General features: G+C 35.7%; 1 long non-coding RNA gene across 1 annotated transcript; it reads left to right on the plus strand.

Annotated features, from left to right (window-relative positions):
- Positions 1 to 25,970, plus strand: LOC133626862 (uncharacterized). The gene is made up of 3 exons (XR_009819807.1): positions 1 to 139; positions 1,603 to 1,727; positions 25,734 to 25,970. It is a non-coding gene; the product is annotated as an uncharacterized LOC133626862 (long non-coding RNA).
- The last annotated feature ends 889 nt before the right edge of the window (positions 25,971 to 26,859 follow it).

Raw genomic sequence — 26,859 nt, forward strand, 5'->3', positions numbered from 1 at the left:
CGGCCAGCCCGGCACGGCTGTGGCGTCCCTGGACGGTTTCCTGGGTGCCTGGGCGCTGGAATTGTAGCGGCATGCAAACCCATGCTAGCGAGTGTTCCTCCTTAGCAGCCCTGGTCCGCCTGAGACGGGCTGTGTTCAGGTGGGGTGTCACCTCTCTCAGAGAGGGGGGCTTTGGTTCACTCCTAATATATTTTGATTTTAGTAGTTTCGCTACTGTCTAACGCTGTGTTGGAGATTCTATGCTATGCTTGGCAGGTGGTTGGTTTCACGACCCGCGACAGTAGCTGCCATTAGTAGTATGCCAGCAGAACTTTCCCGAAAACTAAAGTGTTGGTGGTAGTCTTCTGAAGTTGATTTCTTTGGGATCTTATGTAAAAGTTATCACCGCCTCTAGTTGTTGAGAAGAGCCTTGTCCATCCCTGTGGTTTTCTCTAGTGGAATATTGAAAGTATAATGTTAGAAACATGGCCACACACAGCTCTTTTTAAAAAACTTTTTTCCCAAGGGACCTTTTTGTACCTTTTGTATGCTGAGTATGTAGCTGTGTATGTCCTCATTGTGTTAGTGAGAATGTTGGGCCAAAGTCGAGCATTTGTTTTAATTTATTTTATTTTTATAAGAACTTTGCTATGCAAATAGTGGCTAGCATGTCTTCCCATGGAGAATCCATGCACATAAATTGGAAGTAACTATATAGCTATGTAGGCAAATTTAATATAATGCCTTAAAAAAAACAACAAAAAACCAAAAAAACAACCCAAAAGTGGTAGAGAAGGGAAGTGTAATTCTACTGGGAAAAAAGCAGTAAGAAAACTGACTATAAAAACATTTAAATTCTGTCTTTGCAAGACTCATTCCTAATAATAACAAGGTGAAATCTTTTGCTAAACCTTTTAACAACAGAGTGTTGTCTGAGGTTGAAATTGTAATACATCTCTGACATTGTAGTTGTGCCCTAGGAAAGAATTTGTTTGCAACTGACATGTGTTTATAAATGTTCAATGTTCTAGAAGTAAACTCTTGCAAACAACTGAAAACAGTTGTGAAAGAAAAGCAACAATGTATACTAATGATAAATATTTATTTTGTATAAAAGCCAGGTAATCTACCATTCAGAAATGGAGGAATACAAAAGTGTTTAGAAAATGATTGCTGTACAGTGCATAATAGGCATAAATGCAGGCAGTATGTTGAAATTTTTCAGGGACAACATCCATCCCTTTTATTAATTAGCTGTGTTTATGGTGATAATTTTCAAATAATAGTCAACAGATTCAGTCATTAAGTAACTTGACCATTGTTAGTAGATTCTCGGTCAAGTTAGATACATGGAAAAAGAATCTAGAAGAAAGATGTATTGGTGTACTTTTTAATTTTTAGAATACACAGTAGATCTGATATCATGTATTAAGCAACATTGTTACATAAATACTAAGTTTTTATGGAAAGTGAAAATATTACTTTAAAAATAATATGAAAATATCAGTACTCCGGGAAAGTAGATGACAAATGTGTACCTTTGTATTAGTATGCTAACATGTGAAAACGATAGTCTTGTTTTTAGATGTTTTTTGTAACTATACCTTGTTTTCTTTTCACTAGGCTTTGAGACAAAACAGCTAATTATTTTATGGTTAAAAAGCTATTATATGACATTTACCAAGGAGAAAACAAAAAGAAGGAGAATGACAGTGGGAAGATAATGGTGATAAGCAGAGACAAAGGAGGTATTGCGAACTTTGTCATGTATTGAAAATACACACAAACTGACTCCTCCTAGTGTTAAAACAAATATCACAGTCCAAACTTTTCATAGTGCTTTAGATGGAAACCTAATAGTCAAACTGAATATGAGCAGATAATTATTCCACCTGAAGTCATGCTGTGTATGCAGTTAATGTCTTGCATGAGTTAACATAGCAGGAGTTCGAGCAATTCAACAGCAGTATGTTCAAGTGCCTACCTCAAGATCCCAAATTCAGACACAAAACTCCAAACATACATTTAACAGTTTGCAAACAAATTATGCTGGAGAAATGCCAAAGGATTATCTTGTACTTTTACATCTCTTTAGGTAACAGCATATTCTTACAGAAAGCCGTAACTGTCTGTAAATGTTACATTGTATATATGCTTCTCAATGTTATGTTGCATGCATATAGTAATAAAGACTTAATCCCTCTGTAGAATGAAATCGTTGCTCTTCAATTTGAAGTTGCATGAGAGTCTAGAAAGAATCTCCACGCTCCCCCTACATAGGTTGAATAGTGTGTTAAATTTTCCGTACAGGCAGAAAAAAAGCATGTTCAGTAATCGATGAAAAGCACCACAGTGAAGAAATACTCTCGTTTCCTGCGTGGTTATTGAGTAGTGGCAATACTATAAATATCCATCAGGTGGCAGGCTAAGCGTGTAGTAATGCTCTGCTTCCTTTAATTACATTGTAAACTTTCTTTCACGTTGGTCACAACGTCTTTGGTTTTTTGGGTGGTTGTTTTTTGGGGAAGGGTCTGGAGAAATCTGATGAGAAGCAGCTGAGAGACCTGATGTGGTTTATCTTGGAGAGGAAGAGGCTGAGGGGAGACATAATCATTCTACAACTACCTAAAAGGAGGTTGTAGTGAGGTGAGATCAGTCTCTTCTCCCAAGTAATAAATGATAGGATGAGAGGAAATGGCTTCAAGTTGTGCCAGGAGAGGTTCAAATTGGAGATTAGGAAGAATTTCTTCACTGAGAGAGTTGTTAGACACTGGCACAGGCTGTCTGGGGAGGTGGTGGAGTCCTGATCCCTGGATGTATTTAAAAGCCAAGTAGCTGAGGTGCTGAGGGATATGAGTTAGTGGTGGGCTTGGCAGGGTGAGGGTAGTGGTTGGACTTGATGATCTTAAAGGTCTTTTCCTGTTGAAATGATTACATGTTTCTATGCTTGTATTTATTTTTTGTGTTTGAGACAACGACAACACAAAATAAGTAATGGAATCCTGTGGCCTCACTGATGCTCAGGTGAGCCTTGTGTGGGCAGTGCCTCATGAGGTAGCTGGGGCAGTTGTGTGAAGCCATAACTGGAAAGGTTTTTAGGAGTGAGTTTTGGGAACGTCTGTGCTGAGGATACATGTTTATGAAAAAAGAGAAATGTGGATCACTCAGTATTTTTCAAGTTCTTATTTTCTCATTTGTATGCATGGGTTTTTTTAAGAGAGCTGGCTGCTGTCTGTTGTGCTCCTACCTTTGGTTGTTTTTATCAGAAAGTTTGTCCCACAGCCTTATCCAATTTTACTGATGATTAGACTATCTCCAGCTGTAGTTCTTGGGAGACTTGCTGAATATTTATGGACTGAGATGTTTATACATGAGTTGTATTTATTGGTTGATGTTAGTCCTTTTAATATAATTGTGAATAGCATTACTAAAAACTAACTCACCTAATTGTTTATTACTCTGTGACCCTTATAGCTCGCTACCAACTTGAGATACTTTGTGGTTTTATGTATTCAACTGAAATGGCACTTGTGCTGAAAATATATGCAGCCAGGATGTAGACAGTGCTGTTTTCTGCTGGATATGCATGAGTTGCATCTGCATTTATGATTGGGTGAGCAAGAATGTTTCTTGATGCTTATTTACTTTAGTATACGTTTGGAGTTTTGTATCTGCATTTGGAGTCTTGAGGTGGACACTTGAACATACTACTCTTGAGCTAAAAGTGACTTCCCTCCTGATGAACCAAGGCTGCAGTTGCACAGCAGCTGGAGCCCTCCTGCAGCATGAGCCCAGGGTTATTAGCTCTCAGTTCATATGCTGTGCACTCTGAGGACTGTCAGCTGGCTTGAACTTTGCAGATGGGAAAGATGTAATATGGATATACAGTCCTGGAATCATACCAGATTTCATCAAATGAAACTTTGTTTTTTCCCTTTTTTTTGCAGTGTAACAGCCAGAAATGTAGACTTGTCAATGGAAATGATATATTACAAGATTAACATAAATTTTGAGAATGGCCATTACTGCATTAGAAAGGGCAATGCAAGTAAAGTGATGGATTAAACAAGGCTCTAAGTGTTCCTAGAGATATCTCTGATACTTGATCTACAGCTTTAGCTGTTGAAATTTCTTTTAACTGTTTCAGACTTAATAGCCAAGATAAAAATAGCAGTTAAGGTACTTGTGAGGAGGAAGTGGATGAAGTGAATTCTATAACCTATTAGGTGACTAAAATAGTGATAATTGCTACATTGTTCTGAAGCACTCTTATGGTTGTTTAGGAGTATTAATATATCTTTATGTCTTGAAAAGTTAGTACTTTAATGGAATATGTTAATGCAATTGAAAAACCTTTAAATGGGTGCAAGCAGTGTACATATTTAAAAAGCATGTAATTATGAATTGTTGGAGGGTGTTTGGGAAGATGTATATGCTTTGAAGCCTGGAATAAATGCTGACAGGATTCTGTAGAGATTTTAAAAGCACTTTGCATTGAGGTTGCAGCGTTCTTACTTTATTCTTATTGCTTCTGATGTTGATATTTCTCTGTATGCAACACCACTGTTCTTGGCTTTACTAAATGTAAAAGGGAAGCCAAAAGTCATACCAAAACATTCATTGCAAAACTAGATTTTCTGCACTGAAAGATTTAAACCTCTATTTAAAACAATGGTCTTCTGGTAGGAAAAATCCCCTAGAAGCTGTCGAAGTAATCTGGGACAACACACTGCTAGAAGAAGTCCACATTTTGCAGGAGATTATTAGGACATACTGTACAATGTCTTCTCATGGCTTGCAAAACCAGTTTTGAGTTACCATATGAAATCAATATAGGCACATATGGCACTTTTTGTAGTTAATCAAAGAATTGTTATGTGATATCTGATTGGGGAACATATACTTCATCCCTGTTTAACTTTTATGTGAATATCATATTTGCTTCTGTCATTATCACATGATAGTTGATAAATAATGGTAGTTGAAATACATAAAAACGTAAATAGCTTAAGCAGTGCAAAGTTTTACTTATGCCTTGCTAACAAAAACATGTTGTGTCAATGACCTCAGAGACTCTAAATAATCTGTTTTTAAAATACAGCTGAAATTCTTTATTATGGTATTTATTTCATTTTGTGTTTTCTTTTCTGATTTAAGATAGTGTTATACTTTGTAATCTAGAACATAAAATACACTGTCTCAGTGCTATCAGAAGCAGAGCTAGCCCTCACTAAGACAATTGTATCTGAACTTATTTAATATTTTTGTCACCTCCATCAGACTGGGTGACAAAACCATGCTTTTAGTTCTCTATATTTGTATTACCATGATGTCAAAACTTCTTCCTTTCCTGCCTGGCTTAAATAGGTAGTTTTTAAGCTTGGAAGGAACAAATTCAGGGTGTTGAGAAGAATCCTCAGTAACTTATTTATGTTGACAATTAATTGCAATTGAATTGTCAGGTATTTCATGTTCAAGGAAGAAAAAAAAAACAACTGGCCTGTGAAGAACTGATAGGTACTAATTTCATTCATCAGTAACTATGGTAAAATTTAAGTTTGTTGAGCAATCTGGGCAGCATGAAGCAGAGCTTTGCTGGCAGAGGGAAAGAGTGCAAGTCAGAAAAAGCAATGAGATGATAAAATTTCATGTTAAATTCTTCCTCAGAGTAGTACATTGAGTACTAATTATTGCATCACAAAAAAAAGAGACACATTATAGTAATACAGAGGACAGTAAGAAAAGTTGATTTCTTTTATAAGCAAAGTCAGGCATAAAACCAGATAGGTAGTAATACCTACGTATCTGAGAAGACAGATAATGATGGTTGAAATACATAAAAACATAAATGGATTAAGGAGTGCAAAATTTTACATTTGCCTTGGTAACAAAAACATGTTATGTCAATGAAAATTAGTGATGATAACAGGTATCAAGGAGCCCTTTGTGCGGTCTTGACAGAAAGACACTTCCATGCAGAAGGGGATTGTCATCCTTCAAACAAAAAACAACTAAAAGCTGCATTGTAAGACTATTTTTCTTTTAAAAGGCTTTGGAAATCACACAATTTTAGACTTCATGCTTTCATAGTAAAATTCTCACATTCTAGGCTACTGTTTTTAGAGGAAATAGACAATTATTCCTTAGGCACTGGATTCCTTCCGTCTTATTGCCCTGGAACAACAACAAAAAAAATCAGTGACAGAAGCAATTAGATGTTTTTTACTAAGAAGAGAGTTTTAATTTTTGCTTTAAAATAAGTCAGTGATATAACCAATCGTGTCTAATTCTCTAAGCAGTAGGAATTAAGCTGAGACTTTTGACCGAAGTAGCTTATTCCCATATTTATCTCATATAGTGTCTCATTCTTTTCTTTGAAGTGTTTGACATCAGGTACTGGGAAAAGCTATAGCAAGGTGTCTGATGTCCGGAACTCCTTTCAGAGACTTTCCAATCATTGGTGCTGCTTCCTGTTTACGTTGCTGCTGCAGACCTTTCTTACAGATATTAGCAGCAGTTGTTAGGATCCTGGAATATGCGCTTCTCTCATTCTGTTTATGTTACAGCTTCAGTTTTTTCATCACTAACAGGGATTTCCACATGCCATCTTGGTGGTATTTGCTTAACTTGTTTCTAATGTGAGATTATGTACTGAATGGTCTCATTGTGTGACATGGTCCAGCTGAAAACAAGCCAGTTAAAGTTAGTTGTGAGAAAATGCAAGCCTTCTAAACAAAAAAGACTAGCTTTCTTCTTCAGAATATGCTTCAGTCAAACTTCAAATGCTGCCAAAGCAACAAGCCTATGCTAGCTATTAAAGTCCTCTGTTAAAGCTATTAAAGTGATGTTGGATATCATTTGTGTCATGCTTTAGATGGTTGTGACTCATGGAGAGGGTGTTCCTGAACAGTCCCCACCTACAACATGACCCTTTACTGTTGACCAAACACACCATACACATTCCCTCATTTGTAACAGAGAAGAAGAAATCAGTACTTGGCTGTTTGTATATCTAATAGAGATCAAGAAGAGGCATGCTAGACTTGAGGCACCTGCTTTTATGCAACTGTGCAAAAAGTCTCCAGTGTGGAGCAGCAAGGTAAGCAGGAAACAGCTGATGATGAAATTCTGTGTTTTCTTGGATATTTCTTTAAGATCCTTTCTGCACCCTTTAAACCTTTCATAATTTAAGTTGTTATGGAGAGAGTAGAGATTTGGTTCCTCTGGGCTTATACTTCCACCCTGAACATTTTGTCTCTATTCTACCCATTTCTAAATTTCAAGAGACTCCTTCACAGTCTTTTCTCCAACTTTTTTGTTACTAGATTTTATTCCAGGCTGTTAGCCAGATACAAGAACCACTGTAGTCCTCATCAGAGAAATGAAGATTAAAATGGTATGAGGGAAGCTTCCAAATACTTGAACTCGAAATAGATTACAATGTTTATTAGGCTAATAGACTTTAGAAAGTGCTTGTTTACAGATTCTCCTCTTGAAGCTTTTCAAGACATGCTCTTGAGAGCAAGTTTAAAAAAAAAAAGTCAATAGAGTAGTTTTGGCTGTCACTTGCTTTTCCGCTGTAATGTGACTGGTCCCATCAGACTTCACTTATTTAATGTTGAGAGGCAGAATCTAAGTTCTGGAACCACTGAGCTGTGTTTTGTCAAGTTGCTCTCTTTCATCAATTACAGCTGTTCTGAGGAGACAGAAATTTCACTAATAGCTTCTTAAAACTCCTTCTGTTACTTTGGGTTAGTAGCTTTCCACGAGTAGGAAAGTGACAGTTGCCTTCAAATTTCAGCTATGTTTCATTGCTTGACAGCATCACATGTTGATTTTGTATTTTTTGCCTAAGGCTTGTTTTCTAAAGCTGCTTCTCAGGTGACACCTGACTACACTAATAATTAAAAAAAAAAAAAAAACTAACACAATTTATGTTTCTGCATGGAAATTACATAAGTGGATAGTAAGTTGCCTGATTTGCATAGCCGTTAGTAGATTCCTGATATACTGATGAAAAGCATATGTCCTTTGGGGATACAACTGTAGAGTTCTCTTCTGACTCTTACCAAAATATAAAGATCTGAGCATCACTTAGATTGGGTAAATTCCTCATATGGTTCTATATCATTCTTGAACCCTAGCTTTGACAGATTCTGATACATTTACAAATACTACAAGGCAAACATATCCAGGGTATGGATATATCCAATATTTGGGTACCAACAAAATAACGTTTTTCAAAGATTGATTAAACACTGAAGAGGAATTATTAGACTGCTGTAAAACTGTCTCTGAAGCCGTTATTTGAGTCTCTTAATGCTGAACATATATTGTTCTGGATAATCTGCCTTTTTGATGGCTTTGAGTCCACCCTGAACTGTTTTGTTTTCTGTTTTTTTTTTTTTTTCCCAGACAGAAGCAGTGACAATGTATGAATTATCAGCATTTAAAGATCTGAGTTTTTGATCCCAGTATCCTTCATTCTCTTTCCATTAATTTTCTGTTAATATTGTGTTTTTCATTATTGCTATACTGTAATAGTAAGCTCAAGCTATGTATAAAATATAGAATATTTAACTACACTGCATATTTCATTTTGAAGATGAAACTGAATAAACTTGATACTTCTGGAAAAAACAGTTTCCTTAATAAGAATAATCAATTACATTTTCCTCTCTGCCACATGGGCAGACATGCAGAGCGTATCTTTCCACCTGGGTTCCTCATGTCATTTGAAAAGCTAGAATTAAAAGGGACAGAACAGGGATTGCAATCCTCTCCTTTTTATTGCATAAACTTTCCCTCTGTGCAGCTGATACACTGAAAATGTAACTGCTTCAGGATGAATTCAATAGATATTAACTGTAAGAACATAAGAACTCTAATTCTATAGTGTGATTTTTGTCCTAGAGAATTTATGTTAATGATATTGTTGGGATCCGTAATCATCTCAGTACTTGAAGAATGAGCTTACTTATGTCTTTTTGCAAGTTTTGTTTGTTTGTTTGGGTTCCCCCCCCCACCCCGTCTTGCTGATGTTCCTAAAACTTGTGCCCTCTGACTGTGAAGTGTAGATGTCCTTTGCAATATGTCACTTGTAGTAATAGATACCCTGCAAATTGTGCACTTATTCTCACCTCAGCAGTTAATTCATTCAGTATTTTATGACATCTGTGTATAGCCACTGGCAAGTACAAAATAGTTGGGATAAGCAGAAACTAGAGGAAGTACATAAATAAGAAATAAAATATAGAAACAAGGGAGAAGGGAAGTATTTTCAGTGTAAGTGGTTGTTTATGTATGGGCTGCTTCTATTAATGTTTCCGTGCTGGCATGGATGGCTCTGAAAACTCAGGTCATCTTCACAGTTATTCTTCTGAAGTCTGTAAACTCTCCCTTTGAAGCAAGTGTCATCTTGGCTTTTTAAGCCTCCATCAGTAACTGAATCCGTTTCTAGAAAACAATGTTGTGCCTTCTACTGGCTAGTACAAGGCAGAAGTACGTCTTGTCTGAAGAGGCTGCTATGTGTGTTGTATACAGTTTTCACAACCTGTATTGTGAATCCACTTGAATTTTTCTAATTCTTAATTCTTCATATAGGGGGTCTTCACAGAGCATTTGTCAAGTCCTAAGCTTGATTACTGTTTCATCAGAATGTATTACTATTTAAAATCATAAGGGTCTTTGAGGTCCTAGGCCTGCTGTGACTCTGTGGAACTCCTATAGATTTTTGCTAATACCTTTGCAGGAGCTTTCCTACTCTGCATATTGATATATTGTGCTCATCTCTCATATAACTAGTGCAGCATTTTGTGTAAAATGTTGTTGTAAATCACTTTTATGTTTTCAAATGTCTTTGCAAGGTGGTGGAATGACTTAGCAGAAAATAGTGCAGTTGCTGACAGCAGATTCTTTCCCTTAAGAGATAATGCTTGCAAAAAGAAAACATAATATGATAGTGTAAGCAGAAAAAAATCTGGAAGCCTTGTTGCCCACTTCAGTTCCATGACCTTGGATACAATTAAAATCTTCTTATCTTTGTTACTCAAACAACATGTAGATAGTTGTATACGCAAACTTGGTTGATTTTTATGAAGTGAAGAGGAAAAATAAGCTAGTGTCTAGGGTGTTACATTAGTGATTGGACTTGATGATCTTAATAGCAAGACAGTGTTGTTTGTAATTTCTCTTCTTTAATGTACTCATTCTTTGTTACTAGGCTTCCAGGAATTATGGTAGCTCTCATGCGCTGCTTGAGCTCCCAGGAGACCTAGATAGTCTTGGGGGAGGAAAGTCTCAGGCTATACTTAGCTTGAGACTGTAGGGAAAAAAGAATGAAATCCTTACAAACCAAACCATCATGGGCTTTTCAGCTAGCTATGGTTAGAATGAGACTACTGTGGTACTCCGTGATAGACTTCTTTAGGACCACAGTGCAGCTGCTGTAAATCATCCTGAAACTTAATATTAAAAGACTCTGTGAACTTCCCAGACTGCCTTGACCATGGTGGAACTGAAGTGTGTGTAGTTACTTTTTGGGGAAATGCTGCTGGTGCTCTCTGATAGAGCTACTTCCTTCATGATGATTTTTTTTAAAAGGGAAGAATGCATGCATTTTAAGCTAAGTGCCAGTCATCTTAGGGCAGTAGTGCTAGATGATGTCTCTCCTGTTCTTACCATCTTATACCAAGTCAGTAATAGTCTTTGACCAGTATTGCTGTAATTAAGGGAAGAGACAAATTGCCTTGTTAAAAGTACTCCTCAGAGTATGAAAAAAATAATTTGAGGCTACTTAGATTAATAATTCATGGCTGATATGGCAGGACAAGCAAAGTACACTCAAAGTTCCAGTTACCTGAAGAACAAGAATGTCATTGCATCCTAAAGATAATGGACAAGATGCTACTTCAGGACTTTCAGGGACAATGTATTCCTTGTTCTTCAGTTTGTCCAATACAGCAATTAGTGTGATTAAGCTAGCGCCAAATCTGTTTTAAATACTACTGCACTGGGTCGTTAACTTTGTCATCATGTTCTCCCTACCGCATTTACCTTACTTAGGGAAGATACTAATGCTTAGCCTTCACTTGGATCAACAATATATTAATACTTCTCTAGTTCTTAGGATAGCACTCAAACTGTTCATTTACTAGGAGTTAGACCAAAGGAGAAAAAAATGCCACCCGATATCCCTTAGACACTTGAAACTCCTGCTAAAATAATACCAAGTGTCTCTAGACCTGTAATTTGCAAACCTATTGGTGTTTAGTCAATTGTATGTGGTTTTTATCTTGATGGATGATCTGTTGGGTTACCTTCAAGGTTGCCTAGAATAAAAATAATTGAGCTCCTTTTAGGTTCAGTAAAATATATGGTACAAAGTAGTCCAGGAGACATTATCAGATAATTCTTAAGCAGTTCTCTTTATTCAAAAGAAATGTCAAGGCATGCTGCATTTTCTAGCAAGAATTATTGGAACTGGTTGGAGGTGCCTATAAGGGATGCCTGAAGATAAGTCAATAGTGGGTAGTAGATCTAGACACAAGTGAAATGTTTTTTAGAAATAAATTAGTGGCAAAAACTGCACAGCAAATCTTTTGGTCTTTGAAAAATTACTCTTGTTTAGAAGAGTCTTGATGAGCCATGTATCTGAAGTTAATTGTACACAGACTTAGGAAAAGGTTCTGTTATTGTTGCACAGCCATGAACATACAGAAGCAGTTATTCAGGTAGCAGTTGATGCTTCTAACTTTTATCAAATATATCTCATACTTGAAACAAGGAAGCAAGTTAATATCACATGTAAAAGTATTGGTGTGCTAGAAAGCATGAGCAAAGAAGAAAACTGAATGCATTGATTTTTATTCTTACTGATATCAGTCTGACAACTGCTCTCATTGTTCACATATGGAAACAAGAGTAAAAAAAAAGTCTAAAATTTACAGTCTTTAATTTGCATATATTTGATCTTAGGGGAACAAGACCTTGGACTTGAACTTAAGATGAAGAGGAAATATACTCATGTGGCTCCATATCTGAAGGAAATCCTAGTATCTGCTAGTGGATTTCAATTATGATCTTAAAATGTTCATGTTTACTTTAAAAACTCTGCCGAGTAAAGACAGATACTGAAATCTTAAGGATGTTGGGTTCACCCACCATGAGGTGAAAAAAGTCTATTATGAGCTAGTGTGGAAACTACAGTGAACTCATTTCCACTACGTTTAGAATATATGAACAACTCTGAGATAGGAGATGGGAGTTCTTGACCAAATGATGCAGCAGTGCAAGCTCAAAAAACCCCCCCAGCCAAGGTATCGGTCTCACCTGAAAGAAATAGAGAAATTTGAAGTAATGTCCAACAGATAGACAGAAGATTATTGTGTAGATTATGGTGTGCCCTTGCAATGTGGAGAGGAAAAGAGGACAGTAGAAGTCAAAAGAAATGTAGGAAAGGACACACAAAGCTTTGTCACAGACTATTTCCAGCTCAGGTAGGTTGTGCATAGGGACTTTGGGTGGGGGAAAAAGGAAATATTTACGTAGGTTGCTATGTGTGCAATTTGTGGTGTGTATAGAACAACAAAATGTGTAACCTGGGTAATTGGAGAATTGGAGTGAGTTTCAGAGGGTAATATAGAGAAATATCTTGCTTGCAAAATTAGTCTGTTGGCTTTCCATTACATCCTTTTAAATACTCTTCTAGAAATCAGAGTAGACTGTTTTGTGCCAGATGAATAGTAAAAGAGTGTCCAAAAAGGGAGTTAGGATGGACTGATGAGTGCACTGCAAAGTCCTCCCTAGCTTATAGTGAACAGTTCCATATGTAGAAAAGCACATAAATGTCTAAAGGCGTGTATATATAGGAACAGTCATCATAGTTCAGGTAATACTACTAAAGAAAGGTAAAATCTCAATAAGTGAGATTTGTACCACATTAAAGACAACAGGAGGAGTTCTAATTTGAAGTGTAAAGTGATGGTGAAAAAAATTTATTTTTACTTCTGATACTTTTTAAAAAATGTATAACCTCGTGTGAAGTGCATAAAGCAATTGGATCTCTTTCTGTAACAGGCAATGTTATATTTTTATGTACTAATCGATATGAAAATCTATATGTCAATAATGATGCTTGCTAGCAACATCTTTGTTTAGATTTTTTTTTTTCTGTTTTCAAGTTCTCATAGTTTTTAAAGAAATGCCTGCTATTTTGTAATTTGACCTGGAGGGTCAGGATGAAACATATACAGAACTGTTCCTACAGAGCTGGTGGAGAATATAGTGGATTCAATCTCCCCATTGTAGAGCAGGAAACGTGTCAACTTTTCTCATAGTTGTGTCATTTGTTAATATGCATTCTGGAGAAAGGGTTATAGTTCTGGACAGAGATTAGCTTTTTTACTTTCAACCTTGATGCATGCTATGAACTGAATTACATCTAATAGCACTTCTGTTATAAAATGGCTGAGTTTTTTTTTGTCTAGAAGGCCTTTGAAAGCATATGTCTGCAGTACTTTGTATCTTGAAATAAGCTGAGAGAACTTTCACAGTTCTATACAATCATCTGACTTGATAAGTACCAAAGAAGATGGAGTTTTTCTTGTACACTAGCCATATGGATTCCGCAGACTCCATATTGCACAGTCTGATTTATAATCTTGGCAATAATTTTTAATGTATAGCTTAGTTTCAGCTTTTAGTTGGTGATGACCTTCACTTCATTAGTTAGTGATTTTAAGGCATGCCATCTATCAGGTGTTTGTTTGATACAGTATTCATATAGTTGTAGAAATTACTTCCCAATAGATTTTTATTTTTAGTGTTTTATGGGAGGGAGAATAATTTCTTACTACTTGCACCTTTTCAAACCTTTCGAAAATTGGAATCAAGAATATATAATACTTGAAGAAGATCTCCCTTTCATGAGGTAGTCCACTTCCTTGTGATAAAGTTGAACCTTTCAGAGGAAAGTCCTCCACAAAAGACACTTTTGGGATATATCTGCTTTTCTGTCCTTTGCATCTTCCTCAATTACTAACAATTGTTTTCTATATTTAAAATGACAGAACGTGGTGCATGTTCTTTGGAGATACCCTTTTCTAAGTGCTTGGGAAAATATGCAGTTGTTTATCAGCAATTCTTGATGTCTATTCCTCCTGCAGAGCTTAATGAAAACTGCAGATGTTCATCCCCTTTCACTGTAGTGTTCATGGTATAGCAGGCTAGGCAATCAACATTACTGACTCTCAAAATCATCAAGGAGACAAAAGCTTTATCATGCAGCAGTCAACTGAAAGGAGTTAGAAATGCCTCACACTTCCCCAAAGCACTTGCTTTTTCTGTGAAAACTAATGTGACACTAAAATTTCTTTCATAGTATGTACCTGTCGTAAGTAATGTTGAAGGCAGGTGAGAAGTTAGAAGATGTTTATCTAAATAAGAGACCTATGAAATCCTTAACTAAGTCAAGAGTAAAGACTTTTGTGAAGGTACCATGGTCTTCGTTTATGAATAAAAAGAGCAGAATGATTTTATGAATTATCCCCACAGGTAAAGTGGTAGCAGCCTGCTTTAATTTCATTCCAAAGAATCTGTGACACATTAAACAAATTTGAGGAGGTAAGAAGCGTTATGTATTGATCTCAAAGTCTTCAGATATTATTTTCTGTAGGTTCAGATTAAAAAAAATCCAAATTTTATGTGTATGTTGTTTCATATATGATAAATGCATTAGTTCCTCAGAACAAAGAGCTATCTGAGGATGAAAAACATCATGTCCCAGACTAGTGAAAAAATATTTTTCAAATCTTTCAGATAGAAATCATGCAAACTGAAAATGAAATGTGCATGAAAAGTTAAAAGAGATTACTGTAATGAGATGAGTATACAAAAAAAATACACGTTAGGTTTTGTAGGCAAAGCCATGTAAACTATTATTATTACTACTGTTGCATTTGGTATTGATAAAACAGAATCCAGGGAGTTCTGTTTATTCTTAACCTAGACATTTGGAGAAACAGGTAATCTTTTTTGCATACAACCACTGCTACTAAGTAATATTGAGATTGGTGTGGTATAGCACAAAGTTTGTGGGCAGCTCATCTGATACACTGATGTGAATTCATTGTTGATGTACTAGTTCCACTCACTGCACCAACTTCAAGAACCTGCATCAGCATCATATGTCAAAGAGATTGTTCTCATTGATCAGTGTATTCATTGTTAATATGTAGCCATTTTATGATTTATTTTCTCTTGAAGTAAAAATAAGTAAATTATAGATTCATCCAATTAAAAAGACAACACTAAAGGAAAACCAAGGTTCTTGTTTCTATAAATTGTCTTTATTGGTTTCTTAGAATTACTTAAAGCAACTGTATTTAAATTGAGGTGGAGAAACTTATAAGCAGAATAAAAAGATCGTGATGTTTGTAATTAACAAGTAAAACAAAATAACTGTACCATAAAAGTGAACAAAAGAGATACAAAATCTATATTATGTGCATTGCCCCTTCATTGTGGAGATCATCTCTCACTGGGGAATTTGCTTAGTTCACAGCTATTGCTGTTGCTTTAAACTGCATTTTGACTTTGATTCTGAATATATTGGAATGTTTGGAGCTTCATGGCCATGTCACGTAAAACCTACATTCAATAAATGGCATGCAATGAGAATATAAATGTCAGTGTATATGTATAAAATGTTAGTGTGTATGTATAGGTAAAAAACAGATAATTACTAGTAGCTGTCGTCATGCATGCAAAATTGTGATTATTCTGGGTACAGAAAATGGCAATCTCTGCCTGTCTTTTTAATGCTTGTACTTTATCTCGCATGAAAACCACAAGTTGTTTTCCAGGTTGCTTTTGTGTGCACTGTTCCTTTCTGTGAAAAACTTGGGAAAAAGTCTGAAAAATGTAGACTTTTCAGTCCTTCACAGACAATCAATTTTTGACCTTTTCCAGCAAGTTAATCTCCTTTGCAAGGCAAATTCATTATTGATCATATAATTTTAGGCTTAAAAAACAATGAAGCGAATGCAGTGTCTGCAGTAGGTTTCCAGCAAATTAGCAAGAGTAGGGTAGCATGAAACATAGTTTGGTGGTTCTCAAATTAAGAAGCAGATCTTTTTCATGCAGTAATGGAACCTTCTTAGATGGCATGGCTTGTCTAGCATGCATTTCCGGTGGGTATCATTACAGATAATGGACTTCAGTTTGCATCTTGGGATTTCATAATTTTGCAGAACAACAAAATTCAAATGTCTGTCCTCTTTCTTACCTTCACTGAAATGATCTTTCACACTATCATCCTCTCATTAGTCTCTTTGCTAAAAAATATTTGCAGCTTGTGCATCTCTCTTTATTTCAGTCTACAGTTAATGCATATACGTTCCCTGATTTGTCAGGTACAGGTGCAGTTCATTTCATCATCTCAAGGATAGTGATCTAGTTATTCACTAAATGTGCAGATCATCCACAGCGTCATTTATCTAATTGTATTATGGCAGATTCTGTACCACAGGTTTTCATTCATGGAGCAGTGGCACAGGCTGCCCAGAGGGATTGTGGAGTCTTCTTCCTTGGAGGTCTTCAAGACCTGCCTGGACATGTTCCTATGCAACCTGATCTAGGTTACCCTGCTTCTGCAGGGGGGTTGGACTAGATGATCTCTAAATGTCCCCCTCAACCCCTACCATTCTAGAATCATCTCCAAATTGTTGATTGACAATTTGTGTGTAGTACATGATGTATAGTTCCATTGTAGCATGCACTGCAGAAGAAACTCCAGTCAGTTTCAGCCATTTTGGCACAGGAGAGTTGCAAGTGTTAGATTTATGAAAAACTATGTGATTCTCACCTTACAGTTAGGCTGTGGAACCCTCTATCATGTAGATATTATGTGAATTCCAAAAGTGGCTATGCAATTTGTGAAAAGAAACTTCTTGGAGGATGGGGAAGCACAAATGCCTCTATGTCAAGAAGTCTGAGCTGTATCCTTTGGAGTTTGGGAGAGTATAGTTTGGAATTAGCATTCCAAGTTGTTTTTTGTTTTTTGGGTTTTTTTCCTTTACAACCACTCGTGGTGTCTGTTGAAGGCAGGGTACTGAGCTGTCTGGCTGGCTTAATGCGGAGATTCTTATACTAAGATCTTAAAATAGTTTAGTAACAAAGTTTTTTTTCAAATGTCTCAGGTGTTTCAGTGCTTAGCAGCTAAGATAGGATTGATGATAGCTTCTAAATTGAGGCTAAATATGTTTGTTTCTTCTTGAATCTGAATATCTTTGTAGCCTTTATTGCTGGACCTACTGGGGCTGATGAGAACTGATATTCCCTCATTTTTGGTCAGTGATGGCTGAGTTGCTAACCTAGTGTGGAATAGGAAGTGTTGTGAATAATGTAGTTTATCATGAGGAAATGACAAATAATTGTAGCGCAGATGGAATTCAACTGTATCATTTCATTTTTCCTAAAGGTGCTTGGATTTATCTTAGCATATTGCCTGGTTTCGTCAGTGTAACAAATCCAAAAAACTGTCAGGTTTCCATTATCACTGTCTCTTTGGCACATGAGGTAGATTTTAAGTAGATGATTCATGGGAATGTGTTGTTGGAAAGGACTGTGCTGAAATGTGTGTGACAGATGTCAAAGAAATATTGCTGGTATATTTTAAGTGCTGCTCCCAATCAGGGCATCCTTGAAAGTGTAAATATCCTATAGCAACAAGGAAAAAGATTCCTTCTGTGCTCATCAAGGAGTGCTTTGTATATAGTTTTCTGGAGTCAGGCTGAACACGTATGTATTGACAGATTAACATGATAGGTAGCATATAGGTAGATTAACAATATTATAATCCTCTTTCTGGTTACCATTCTGTAATGCATTGCTGTGATTCTGTACTGCCTTTCAGCTTTTGTGTAAGGGTTGTCTCCTCTTCAGTGCCTTCTGTCGTTACTCAGCACCATAAATGGGACACTGTTTTTTTCAGCTTGCAAAAAGGTTTGTGTAAAATACACACAAATTCGTAAGGACATTATATATGATACTTACAATAGCACATATGCAGGTAGAACTTCTATTATGTCAGCCAAATTTCCATGTATATAAATGGTTGTGTGGGACCAGCTTGGAAAAGTTAATCAGATGGAAAACTTGTCACAGGTACAAGACTCAATTAAACCAGGTGAATAATTGGTTATGTCTTGCGGATTAAAATATCACTATGATTGAGGTTCTCAAAAAATAAGGCAAAATGAAAAACAAAGCCTAACTCCCCCAAATTTAGAAACTCCACGTAGGATAGTAGGATAACAAAGAATTAAACCAGTTCATATAGACAGGAGTAAAGGGATATGCATGCCAAGCCTGGGGCATAGAGTTTTTTACTCTTGTGGCTGCTCTGTAAGAACCATGAAAGGAAAAAGATGAATGAATGAATTTGACCAGAAAGAGAAACTTGTGAATGGCTTGAGACCACTGTGTGTTGGCAAGGATATTGCCAGGAAATCTAACAGTACCCAGGGATAGTGGCAATAGAAGGGAGAGAGCTACTGAAACACTGCCAAAATTTTGTGATTTAGTAGGTGACTCAGTGAACTGAGTATGTTCAGTTTCTGTTTTTATTGGAAGAAATTCTTGCAATATAACAGATCTGAAATGTCTTTAACAATGTTTAGCAATTACTAGATCTGTAAATGGCATTGAGCTGAACCTTTTTTTCATTTTATGAGTCCAGTACAATTTTTTTTTCCACTGGGAAGTACTGAAGGAGTTTAGTGGACTAAAATGGAATACAGTGCTTACTGCAGTGATACTGAAGAGCAAATATGAGTGAAGTTCTGTTAAAGTGAAAATAAACAAATATTCAGATATTAGAAAAAAAATACAGTTAAAGCACACTTTAAATTTTAAAAACTATTTTTCCTGATCATAACTTCAAGCTAAGAGCACCATAGCTTACTTGCTTGAAACAAGATCACATTTGTTTCAGGACAACAAGCAAAATAAATTTTTCTGTAGATCAGATGTGTATGTTTCCTTCCTAAGGTAAGAAGCAAAACTTGAGGATTTTCCTCTCACAGAGGCCAGAAAGATACTACCAGTGTTCTTCCAAATATGGGCATATAAAATTTCTGTTAGTACAAAATTTACTGGTATAAATATGACAGAAGATTCTTTGCATAAGCTGCTCACTCTTTTAGTTTCAATTGTCTCTTCAGATTCCAGTAAGGAAAAATCATCTTGTATTATCAGTCTATGAACACTAAAACTCTATTTAAGTTGCTTATGAGCAGACCGTGTCAGAGTTGGAGATAGAACTACAGTCAAAGCTACTTCATGATAATGGCCTTAACTTCTGATTAAAATAAAGCCTGATGCATTAAAATTTGGTGAAAAATTATTGGCAAGTTTATTGAGTTAAGATGTTAATTTTTCAATGTATGTTCCCCTTCTAGAATCTTGTCCTGTAAGTTGAAACAATATGTTCACAATAGTATACCTCCAATGATAATTTCTATATTATATTTTCTTCAGGAACTGACTTAAAAAATTGGTTTTAATTACAGAAATGATGATCTGATTCATCTCTGTACGTAACTAAGACAAGTCTACCAAGTCCAAATCTGAATAGGAAATCCAGAAAATTGGCTTGGTAATCTAAACTTTCCATCTTCTGAACAAAAATATAAATGATATTAAGAAATATACGCTAGGAATTTAAACATGTAATACAGTAATAATCAATTATTTCTGCCTAGAGAAGTGACATTTTCTATAGCAGCCAGTGTTTTGTTTCATAAATGTCTGATGAAACAGACGGAGGTGGTTGTTAACAAAGTAGATAAATGAATATAAGTGTACTGTGCTTGCCTTATAGGCTTACTGAGCAGTGTTGACCATACCAGCCACTGTTTGTTTTAGGAGGCTGGGTGAGGCTGTGAGGAGAGTTGCCATTGTAAAGTATGTTTGTGCACCTTACTGTTTGCAATAAAATGAAATTTTTGGAGGAGTCAGTGTCCTGATTTATGATACCATACATAGATATGTGTGTATATATTTGTGTGTGTGTGTGTATTTCTGTGTTTATGTGTGTATATATTTCTGTTTGAAAGGCTTAATTCTTGCTTTGTGTCTGATTATATAATGATGGAGTTAAGAATCTGTTTCTGGTTGTTTTATTTTTTGTACTGTATAGGGCATGTGGCAAGCAATGGCCATTGAAATCATCTTTCCTCTTCATTTCTGTCTTCAAGTTAAAATGAATTCCATTATGTGATACTGTCAGCTAGTTTTGTGCTTTCATGTATTTGCTCAAAAAGAAGTGCACTTTTGATGTTGTTCTACTTATGTCTCATCAAACGTTTTGTAGCAGCTGCATTTCATGCTTCTCTGCAAAACCACCTGGAAAACATTCGTGGACTGAAAGTGATATTCTTAAGAGTGCCTTACAGACTCAGATTTGCAGGTTGCTGAATGCTGCTAAATTGAAAATGACCTTATTTGAAAGAAAATAGATGCTGTCAATCCTTTAAGAATATCAAAAGCTACAGTATAAACAGCTCACAAAATGTAATGGGTGTCTAGAGATACAGCTGTAAAGCTGCAGTGCTAGTGTAATCTGTTGAATTTTAGTCATATAGAGTAAGGTTTTTGCATATCTCTCAAAATAGCCATTCAATATCAAATAATTTAAAAAGTTTATTGAATATGTGATTACCTGTGCTTATTGAAAGAGACAAGACATATTTAATGCACTTGCAGTTAAATACTCCTATTACTGTCATATTTCCCCCTTATCAAGTTGTCAAAGAGAAAACCATATGCATTAAGATTTAGATTTATTTTTAACAAATGTATACATATTTAGAGGATCATTGAAAAAGGGCCATTGCTGCTGTTCAACAATAGTTAGAAGAATATTTGAAATACCATTTTTTTACAGAGTGATATGGAATAAATTTTGCATGTTCATGATGAAGTTACTCATGAACTCCCACAAGGATCTATCCATAGACCTGTGCTGTTCTATGTAGTTCCACAAATGAACAAAAAGGGTAAATAATACTCATCAACAACAAATTCTTTTTTCTCAATTATTTTGAACAATTAATTTGACTGCAGAGTTTGAGAAGGATATTTTAGAACTGTATGAGGCAGTTATATAATAACCAATTCTTTACAGGTTCTGGATAATATGAAGAGGAAAACCAAACAGAATTCTACACAGTGATCTGTAAATTGGCTGTTGCTATTGAGAAAAAATTAGATCCCTGAAGTATTTTTGATAGTTCTCCAAAACTATGATCCAAAGCTTTACACTGGATTATTCCAAGTGTTTCTCATGTCTGTCTTGTTCCTTTAAAGTAATTCAAAGACAGTTAGTGTACTTAAATATCCAAAGTTATCAGAAAATATCAGTTAAAATGAGAAACTGTTGTCTTTTTTTGTGTAGTTTTTTTTTTTGGTTTTATATGAGCCTGATATACCTTCCCATCAGACATTTCTACTGGCACTTAATGCTGTGATTCATACTATTAGTTTATTCAAAGAATTTATTCAAAGAATTACATATGTAATAATTAACTGCATAACCTATAGTATTGGTTTCACTAACTGCTACATGAAAGGATGTCTACCTCTGCACTGATCTGACATCTTTTGCTGTTCAGGTGATATAGAGGAGCCAGATGCTGGCTGTAATTAATCAGCAGAGGTTTGTTCTGTTGATGGAAAGCTCTCAGCTGGAATAGAGTGTGCAGAGCTGGCTTCTGCTGCAAACACTTCTGCCTCTCTGACATCAGAAGAGGGACAAAATTTTGATCCATTAATCCTGCCGATGTGTAATGTCTTATGAAAAACATGTGTTGCTGGGACATTAAGTTGGTGTTGGCTTGCCCATAGAATTGTGGGGCTATAATTATTTCCTTGTTTTTCATCTGCAGCACTGGTCAGATGAAGAATGTTAGACTTAACATAATGCCAGAAGAATTTGGACTCTACCATTTTTCTGAGTAATGGTTGTCCAATTAAAAAGAAAAATTCCAAAATGTAAAACTAAGGGAGATGTAAAATTAGGTATTTTAGATTATTTCTCCCACTCAATCTACAAAGATCTGTGAGAATCTCTTTAGTTGCAAGACATAAATTGAAGTAGTATTTAAGCAGAAGCTTTCTTTTTAAAAAGAAGTTTATTGTTTTGATTCCTGTACAGAAGCCAGTAAATATTGCCCTTCTCTCTGGTTCACTCAAGAAAGTAGTATGCATATGTTTGTTGTTAAACATCTTCCCTGTTTCTGCATTAAAGTACATTTTAGAGGAAAAGAAGATAAAATCAGATCAGAAGCTAGATTTCAAAGTGAAATCTTTGTTCAAAATATAAAAGGAAAACACTTTGTGGAGATTTTAATGATTATTGAAAAAAAAAAAAAGTGTGAGGTTTAATTCTTCTGTAGGTTTCTGCCCTCTTCCTTCCAAAGCACAGGAAAAAAAAATCCCAAAGAACAAATTGTTATTGGGAAGGTTAAAATATGTCGTTTATTTCAGATATTTATTGTGGAAATTTAAAACTGAGAACTTCTTACAACTGATAGCCAAGAGGCAACACTCAAATGGCTGGAAATCACAGCGTAAATAAGTTACAGAAACGATTTTTTTTTTTAAGAGCTTGAGTTACTGTAATGTCATTGAACTCCTGTGCTACTTTGGTTTTTCCACTGGGTGTCTCTACACTACACAGAAAGGACATGCAGGATTTCTTTTCAAAGCAAATACATGAAATCAGAGGAGTGTGTGAATGCTAAAAGACATGTTTTGAAATACAATTCCACACTAAATTATAGGAAATGGATGTATCCAAGTGAACTCTGTGTTCTAGATCCAAAACTTTGAGTGTCAACTGACTTCCTCAATTCACCAAAGAATTTAGAAATGCATACTGATGAAATTTTTCTTTCCATGTTATTTGAATTTTGAGAAATTCTTATCTCAGTTCAATATCAAAGTGGAAATGGATGTTTAATGGAAAGTGGAATTCCAAAATCCTACTGTCTTCCTGGGTTTTTTTTTTTAGTCCTCTATACATCAATTACAGACGTCTGATCCAAACCCTTATTTTGAGTTAACCATTTTCTAGATTTGTTTGACCTTTGGCTACAGCCACTCGTTCCTATTTCCCACTGTAATGATAATTACCGATAGCTCTGAAATTAACTAACCACCCTGTAATCCATGGAGCCTGTTTCTCAGCCACACTCTTAACTGCAGTCATAATGGCCATATCAGCATTACTGTTTAGTACTCTCCAGAGCACCATGACTGAGAGACTCTTTTGTTCAGATTTTTTCTCTCAGCATCCACACTATCAAGGCTTAAAACATCCTTATGCTAGTTACAGAGTTGTGCAAAAGCAGCTGTTAGGTTATCATTACACTTTTCTTTTTGTTTGGGACTACAAAATGTTGACATTGTCACTGTGATGTGATGGAAGCTGAAGTATGTCTACATGGTAGACAAGATACATATAACCCAGTTTCTCTTTGGGATAATCCATAATTCTAACAATCAGAAGAGATATAATTTCGTCATAGTTGCCAAACACTGCAATTCTTACAGACCTATAAGTTAGACTTGATTCCAGCATCAGTTGTGTGTTTTGGATTACTGTTGATTTAATGCATTTCGCAGTTAGTGAAATACTTCCCTCCTGGGAGACCGTCCAGCCACGTGACTAAGGGGGGAGGCTGGAACCTAGAAGGCCTTTTAATATAATGTCCATTCTAAGTGCACCTTGAGAACCTCACTTCTGTGTGGTATCTGGGCGAAGAGCCCATGCAAGACAGCAGTATGGCCAGGAAGCTCAATTGTCTCCAAGGGAAGTAAAATTTTCCATGTCTTGTTGTCTTCATGTTAATACTGGATGCTTTTTGGAGTTTTTTTCTTTTTTTTTTTAGCCTCAGCTATACTTGACTTTTAGAGCTCAGTAAAGAGTTAAGTGGATGAAAATCTATGGTATATGATACAGTGCCAAAATCATTTGTATGATGGGTTTTCTAGGCTGCTGCTGTGATGAACTAAATGTGCCAAACTGGGTCATAGGTGAGCATTTAGAATGGAATCTGCTGTTCCAAAACCTTATAACCTCATAGTAATATTAATGGTAAATTGCTATAATAGTACTACTGTATATCCTGACAGGTCAACCAAGTGAGACTAATGTAAAGGGGAAAAACCCAACCCCAACATGAAGTCAAGGAAATTAAAAATATTAAATCTAGGGTTTTTTTTCTTCCATCCAATTTTGGTTGGTACATGTAACTAGCTGTTATGCAGCTCATAGATGTAGGAGCACAGCTGGATAGCATTGTTGGTTTTACATCTGAAGGAAGTCTGTCTTAGGGCTGGTAAACTAGTAAATCTTTGAATAGATATTGAACATTTTGAACTTCTAATGCTGATTAGAAGAATCTTTCAGTTCAGCAGGAACCATTGGCTTCTTCATAGCTTTTCTTTGGAATTTCATATTAAAAAAAAATCTCAAAAAAAATAGATCTTGCTTCTAAATTCTAACAAGAACCCACATAGGAACAGCATCAGATTGCTGATGTAGACATTTCTCATTTACTAGTTTTCATCAGTTTCTTTTCTAGTGAAGAGATAGTCCATTAACGTCCCTTCAGCATTTGCTATCTTTTTCCTTCTCCATTGCAAGTATGAACCTAATGTGTAGAGGTATTGCTGTAGTCCAATGGAATATGTTAAGAAATGTGGAGCTCTCTCTTTTACAAGTGTACATCATATGCTTTTAATTTGTATATTTTTGCAAGTTAAGTAAAATACGGCATATAAATCACTTGCTCAAAGTCACTTCCCTATTGATTTGATTATCTTCTTGCTGCTTTTGCCATGCAGGCCAGCAAGCAGTCTTGTTTCCTTTTGTAAACTTTATTGATTAGGAGAGAGAGAATGTGGAAGAAAATATGCTTGTTTATATAAAAATATTTCTCCATGTGTTTCAGCAATATTCATACCAAAACAATTTTACTCTTGTGTTTCACGAATAGTTGTGTAAAGAAAAAGCAGTTTTAAACTAAGCGTGGTTCTTAATTTTCCCCAGGAGAGCATGAAATACAGTCATTAAAAATCTACAGACAGATGCAACTGATGGTGCTATTGTGTACCACTGGGAAGCCTTTAGTGATTGGTTCCTGAGATATGCTTTCCTGTACGTGGTATGAATTGGCATATGTAAGAATAATTATTAGTTTCAGTACAATCTGTAGCAGTGCCCTTTTTAACAGCAAGTTCAGGCTGCAGTGTCTAATTGCTAGATAGATGGATTTGTAGTGAGCTGTGGTCTATGGGGCATAACATTTAGTAGATACACCATACATGCTGCTTCTACACAGCTCTGCAGCTGCATGCTTCCAACTTCATTTTTACAAAATCTTGCTATTAGTACCATCATCTGCTTACAGTTTCTGAGCCTTTCTAAAACTACACTGGAATAAATTGAAGCATATATTTTACAAATACTTTTCTGCCCATATTCAGTTGGGTATCCAATGAGACAAAGTGAATGCGAAAACTATCAGTTATATTAGTTATACTTAAGAGTTTTATATGGCTGTATTTATTTAAGTTAGTGTATAATTGTTATCTCACCATCAGTATGTTGTGACATTTTGTATGCCTGGTATTTTCTACCAATGTGGAAGTATATCTGAAGAACATTTTTTATTTCTGTTTTGCAGATAGAAAAGCTGAAGCATAAAACCAGAAAGCTGCACTCAAGAGTCCACCAAACGTCTGTTGTATAGGTAGAAATAACCTGAAGTCCGGACTCTTATGCTCCAATGTTAGTATTCATAACTAATCTGTATTATCTCCTAGTTGAAATATAAGGAAATCAAGATTTTTATTTTCATTACATTTGTTTAAATAGAAAATATTCCTGCTAAGAGAGGACCCTGTGGTAAATACAACTGAGAGCAGGTTACTGAATCCACGACAAAAGACTGAGTTTTCTCCCTGTTTGGAATAAATTGCTCTTTTTTAAAAAATTTTGTTTTATTGTTTGTTTGTTTGTTTGTTTTGTGCCATGAAGGTACAACGAGAAAGATTATTTTTGACCAAAGCCAATTTGGTCTTGACGTTGTGCAAAATCTCAAATTCCCATTGCCTCTGCCAAGAAGCTTAAAGCACAGACAAGAGAGCTAAGTAAGAAACTTTTTGATGGTGATTCAGCATAATATGACTACAAATGTTTTTCTTGTGTTTCCCTTGTATTAAATAGTAGATACAAATAATTACATATTTTTAAAAATGTATGGAATCTATTTTCTTCATACTCAGCAAGGAAATGGTATCAGTGAAACTAATGCAGCTGTAGAAAACAGTACCTGTATTGAGACAAATAGATGCTCTTTTTGCTTTATTTCCTTTATGTTCCTGTTACTTTGAGTACTGTGTCCATGTCTAAGTGGTACATTTTGGGAAATTATGAAAGAATGAAAAGAATATGCTCCACGGGTCCATGATATTTGCATCGGAAGACAGCCTCTCGGGAGCTGCTGTTACTGAAGCACATTAGTTTTAAAGGAATATATACTCTACAAGATATCTTATCTCATTAACATTTATTTCTATGACTGCATCATGGCAATCATAGATCACTCTATCAATACACCCTTTGCTGAGGTTATTAAGATTTGAAACATTTATCCCTAGGGTTCTACTTGTATAAAGAAATACTGTCCATTTCCATTCAAGAAAGGACACCGTAAAAAAATAAATGTGCATGCACGCCGACATGTCTCCTTTTCAGTGTTTGCTCTCTTCTCAAGGCAAATATATGATCTGGGTTTGAATTCCACAGTC

The sequence above is a fragment of the Colius striatus genome, chromosome 15, assembly GCF_028858725.1.
Source record: "Colius striatus isolate bColStr4 chromosome 15, bColStr4.1.hap1, whole genome shotgun sequence".
NCBI classification, from domain to species: domain Eukaryota; kingdom Metazoa; phylum Chordata; class Aves; order Coliiformes; family Coliidae; genus Colius; species Colius striatus.